This window comes from Phyllobates terribilis, unplaced genomic scaffold, assembly GCF_046119375.1.
Source record: "Phyllobates terribilis strain yellow unplaced genomic scaffold, ASM4611937v1 Scaffold_49__1_contigs__length_9717188, whole genome shotgun sequence".
NCBI lineage: Eukaryota > Metazoa > Chordata > Amphibia > Anura > Dendrobatidae > Phyllobates > Phyllobates terribilis.
The window spans coordinates 1,929,255-1,935,254 of NW_027362809.1; positions in this window are offsets into that span (position 1 = coordinate 1,929,255).

Sequence of the window (6,000 nt, forward strand, 5' to 3'; positions counted from 1 at the left end):
TGCTGAAATGTCCACCCTTGTTTCATCATCATCCTGGTAGATTGCAGCCGATTTTTATCAAGAATGTCTCGTACATTTATCCATTCCTCCTTCCTTCATTAATATGAAGATTGCCGTATGCTGAAAAACAGCCCAACACCATGATGTTCCCACCTCCAAACTTCACTGTTAGTATGGTGTTTTGGGGGTGATATGCAGTGTCTTTTGGTCTCCAAACATGGTGTGTATTATGACATCCAAAGAGTTCAATTTTGGTCTCATCTGACCAGACTCTATCCTCCCAGTATTTCACAGGCTTGTCTAAATATTGTTGAGCAAACGTTAAACACGCGTCAACATGCTTTTTGTTCAGCAATGGAGTCTTGCGTGCTAAGCGTGCATACAGACCATGGAGGTTGAGTGCAGCACTTATAGTTTTCTTTGAAACAATTGCTGATTCCTGGTCTTTCTGTAACTCTCCACAGGTGGTCCTTGGTCATGGACAACTCTTTTGATAATTAATTTCACTCCTCTGTTTGAAATCTTGCGGGGAGCACCTGGTCGTGGCCGGTTCATTATGAAATTATGTTCTTTACATTTCTGGATTATGGCCCCAGCAGTGCTCACTGGAGCCTTCAGTAATTTAGAAATTCTTCTGTAACCAATACCGTCAGTATGTTTTGCAACAATTAGGTTGCGGAGGTCTTGAGACCGCTCACTGGTTTTACCCATCATGAGATGTTTCTTGTGTGGCATCTTGCTAACGAGACACCTTTTTATAGGCCATCAGTTGAACCACCTAATATTATTTTTCACTAAGTGGCAGGATGGGTTTCTAATTACTGATAGATTTCAGTTGGTGTCATGACTTTCCATGGCTTTTTGCCTCTCTCTCTCTTCATGTGTTCAGTACCTTTTTCCTGTGTCATTTCTCATTATTACACATAATTCATGGACATCTATGATTTGATTTCTTTGCCTGTGTGGACTGGATGGGTTGTTACCGACATCTGGTGAGAATTTCATGTCAATAGCACCTTTAGTAATATATTTACTTAGACAATTGGTGACATGTTCAATACTTATTTCATCCTCTGTATGTGTATATTAATATAGAAATTTTTTTTATTCTTTTTAATCCAGAAAAGAATCTTCAAATTGAGCCAATTCTGGAGTCAAAGCGACAAGCATTATTAGATAAGGTAAGCCACTGTGGATGGGGCTGACATGGCAGGCGCAGTCTTTACGGTAGGTTTGGTTCATTTGTGGATTGTGCTAAGGAATTCTGACGATCTCACCCTTGCTATATTGAAGTTGGTGAAATTCACATTGATAATCTGTATTTTCACCCCACAATGACATGCCGGGATTTGGAACATCTTTGGCGTTCTCATTTTTCTATATGGGCAATCTTTACAGTTTGCGGATGAGATTTGTAAAGTCTCATCCACTTACCTTATAAACCTGCTCTGATCTGGCCGTAAGAGCGGCAGCAAATGCGGCACGCGTGAATTCATCCTCATTTCCTTGTGTTTTTCTTCTCTTCCAATATGAGCTTCTGACTCAAATGAAAACCACGTTTGAAAAGAAGATGCAAAGACAGCATGAGCTGAGCGAGGTAATGTGGCAGATACGGGGCTAGAGAAGATGGCGCCTGCGGGACAGTGATATCACCTCTTGTGAATGGTGGATTCTATTGTATATTGATTGTTACCTTTCATTATTATCCTGTCTGTAATGATCATGAGACTGATGCAAAGCCTTGTGAACAGAATAAGAAGTTTGAGTCTAGTATTAGGATTAATGGCCAGTTTGCATTTTTTTTTTATCTAGATTGTGTTATGGAAAATCGAAAAAAAACTCAGTAGTTAAAAATAACATGTAAAGAGAACCTGTCAGCTTTCTCATGCCTCCCGAAGCGCCACCATGTATGTATTGATCTTTTTGTACCCTGTGTAAAGAGCCCATTAATAGTGGCTTACTGATTTCTAACATTTTTATAACTGCGGCCGTGATAATAAGTAGGTGAATATTTGTGGGGGCATTGCAACGCGCCCCACCACTAGTCACCCTCTAATTAGCAAATTGCCACCACAATTATAAAATAGATTTTCGCCAAATGCAGAAATCAGAAAGCCACTAAAAGGGGCGTGGCCTGGCATGTGAGTAGACGTGAGGCAGAAGAGCTCCTATAACCCTGTCCTGTAATCCTTCCTGCCCGAGGGAATCATTGCTTCTAAAAGATCTCACCAGGTGGCCTGGGGTCTCAGGAGTGCAGGGGAGCAGTCGGTGGTGCAGAACAAGATGACCCGGTGAGATAGCAAGCAGAGGCAGGCGGCTGGTGCCGTGGCCTCTGAGGCGGGAACTGAAACTCCAAGGCAGCGGGAGAAGCGCATGGAGGTGGTGAACAGGCTCTCCAAATATGCGCATGGCGGAGGAGCTGAGGAGCTTACACCCGACCGGAATGTGCAGTCATTAAAAAGCACGGTAACTGAGGGGGATGTGGAGAGGGCAGCAGGGGAGGCACATGAGAGGAATGTGCAGGCTGCTAAAACAACAACTCCCCCCAGCAGAGAGGCTCAGGTTACCAGTGGTGCTGACTCACTGGCAGAGGATGATGAGCCTACTTTAAAAGATGTGCTGCTGGCCATCTCACATAGTAAAGCTGATCTCACTGAGCACATAGGGTCTGTGAAAGTGGACATATCTCATATACGCCATGACATGCAGAAAATGAGGGAGCGCCTCACTTCAACAGAAGGCAGAGTGGGGGATTTGGAAGATACTGTGACTCCTATGACTAAAACACTTAAAACAGCTACTGACTCTATTAACTATTTACTCAGCAAAGCGGATGATTTTGAAAATCGCCTAAGAAGAAATAACGTGCGTATTGTGGGTGTGCCTGAGAAAGCAGAGGGCAGAGAAGTGGTGGATTTTTTTGAGACATGGCTGCTGCAATCCTTTGGAAAAGATAAATTCTCTAAAATGTTCGCTATTGAGAGGACACACAGGGTCCCCACCAGACCTCCACCTCCTGGGGCAATGCCACGTACAGTTTTAATCAAAATGCTGCATTTTCGTGACAGAGATAAAATCCTGCAATTGGCGCGGTCGGCTAATGACTTATGTATAGAGGGGGCGAGAGTGTCCTTCTATCCTGACTTCTCTGTGGAGGTTCAAAGGAGACGCGCCCAATTTCAAGATATCAAGCGCGGATTGAGAGCACTTCAAGTACCCTATGCAATGCTATATCCTGCACGGCTGCGGGTCACAGCACTGGGTGAAACTCATTTCTTTGATTCACCAAAGGAGGCTGTAAAATGGCTGGACTTAAAAGAGAGACAAATCCGGACGGGCTGACACCAATTTTGAGAAGATTCTTGACAGAATATAATATAATAATTCAAGAAATTTGAATTCTAGTGGATAATACTCCTCTGTTGGCTAATGAATCTCTGTTTATAAATGTTATGATTATTATTTTACAGTTATTATATACTGTTCATAACCTGGCTCTCATATATACCTCGGGCAGGCCAATATACTTATATGGTTGTTGAGGTGCTGGTTTCACCTACAATGTATAGGCAGGGTTAAGACACTCTGCCGTTTGAATGTTCTGGGAACGTTGTGTGGGGGGGAAATGAGGGAGTCTGTGATGCAACTCATGTTGCGGCGCCTCGTGTGCTTAAGGCCTACTAGGCTGCATGAGGCTAAACACCAGACTCTACATGTTACGGCTGTTGGTATTCATTTGATTAAGGGGGGGGGATGTTAAATGAGGTAGCGATGGGGGGTAAAAGAACAGAACTTGCTTTGATTGGTGCAGACTGTGTATTACTACAATACCATAATCTTGATGATCAGACACACGTGTGGGTACAGAGGGGGGCATGTGACAGTTCATCTTCAATCGTTAAAACATGGTTAAGCAGATTAATGTAGTATCCTGGAATGTCAGGGGTATGGGAGATCATGGCAAAAGATTTGCGGCACTTAAATATCTTAAGGAATATCGGGTGTCGATAATCTGTCTGCAAGAGACGCATTGCAATAAGGAGGCCGCTGCGGCGCTGAGCAAGCTTTGGAGGGGGCCAGCCTATCATTCTACACATAGTACTTACTCTAGGGGGGTTAGTATATTGATTCATCCGAATTTACCCTTTGAATGTGAAAGAAGTATTTGTGACAGGGAGGGTAGGTATGTGTGTCTAGTGTGCAGAGTGGCTGGGCTTAGAATTTGCCTAATTGCTCTATATGTTCCCCCACCTTTCTCTATACAGACTTTGCGCCAACTATTCCCGTGGATAACGGAATTTGCTACTATACCCCTGTTAGTTATCGGTGATTTTAATATGTATCTACACGCTGAGCTTGATAAGTATAGGGGTAATGTGGGGGGAGGGGCTGCTCAAGAGACATCGTTGGCAAGGGTCCTGCAGGAAATTAGCTTGGTAGATGTGTGGCGGGTTCGTTTCCCAAATGTTAAGCAGTATTCGTGTTATTCAGCATCCTATTCTTCTCTGTCCAGAATTGACCTGGCTCTGGGAAATAGTCATCTAGTCCCTCTAGTCACTAAAGTAGAATACTGCACGAGATTGTTATCTGATCATTCTCCATTATTGGTTGTTCTGGGGGTCGATCCTGGCATCATAAACAGAAGGGCACTGTGGAGGTTTAATCCCTACTGGCTGGACGTATTCGGGGAACAGTTAGATTTAGCAGGTAAATTGGAGCATTTCTTTCAAGACAATATAGGCTCTGCTCCTTTAAATACGGTATGAGAAGCCATGAATGCGTTCTTAAGGGGGATCCTGATTAAGGAAATTTCCAAAAATAGGGCTCATACTCAGGAGTTGCGGAGGGAAGTAGACATATTGGAACAGAGGTATGTTGGGTCTCCAATCATAGAGAATAGGGAACACTGGACACGGGCACAGGCTACACTAAATGACCATATATTGAAACAAGCAGAACATAAACGATTCTTTGTTAAACAACAGTTTTATGTGGAGGGAGAGAGTGCAGGGCACTTGCTGGCCACTATAGCCAAGGCCCAGACTGGGGCTCCTATGATTGCAGCTATCAGGGATACTAAGGGTGTGGTAATTAATGATTCAAAGGCTATAATGGAAGATTTTTTTCAGTTCTACAGACAATTATATGCTTCCAAACTGACTAAGGCGCAAAGGGACATAGATCTATACCTTCATGATATGCAAATACCATGCCTAACAGATAGCCAGAGAGAGCAACTAGATGCACCAATCACCCTGGAGGAGATGCAGGAAGCTTTAAAAGATTTTCAAAATAACAAGGCCCCTGGTGCGGATGGGATCCCCGCGGAAATTTATAAGGAGGCTGGGGGGGTTTTACTTCCCAGGTTACTGGAAGTGTTTAAGGAAGCGAGGGAGGGGGGGGCCTTGCCGACTTCAATGAGGGAGGCTAACATAGTTCTTTTGCCAAAACCTGGAAAGGATGCACTAAACCCCGAATCATATAGGCCAATATCCTTACTCTCGGTAGATGTTAAAATTTTAGCTAAGGTCTTGGCTACCAGATTGGTGGTGGTTATTACACATCTGGTTGCAGAAGACCAGACTGGGTTTTTACCGGCCAAGTCGACGGCAATTAACTTGCGTCGGCTTTTTTTTAATCTACAAATGCAGTCACAAAATGCGGGTGGTAGGGCAGTACTATCACTTGATGCCGCTAAGGCTTTTGATAGTGTCGAATGGGAGTATTTATGGGCTGTTTTGCGAAAGATGGGGTTTTGTACTGGATTTCGGGCCTGGGTACGGCTTCTATATAACAATCCGGTAGCTCGGATTAGAATTAATGGTAATCTTTCTGGTAGCATTGAAATGGGCAGGGGCACGCGTCAGGGCTGCCCGTTGTCTCCCCTACTGTTTGCCTTGGCTATGGAGCCATTGGCTGTTAAGCTTCGTTCCAGCAGTGAAATTCAGGGTTTCCACTACAAAACACTGGCGGAGCTGGTGGCCCTATACGCTGACGACC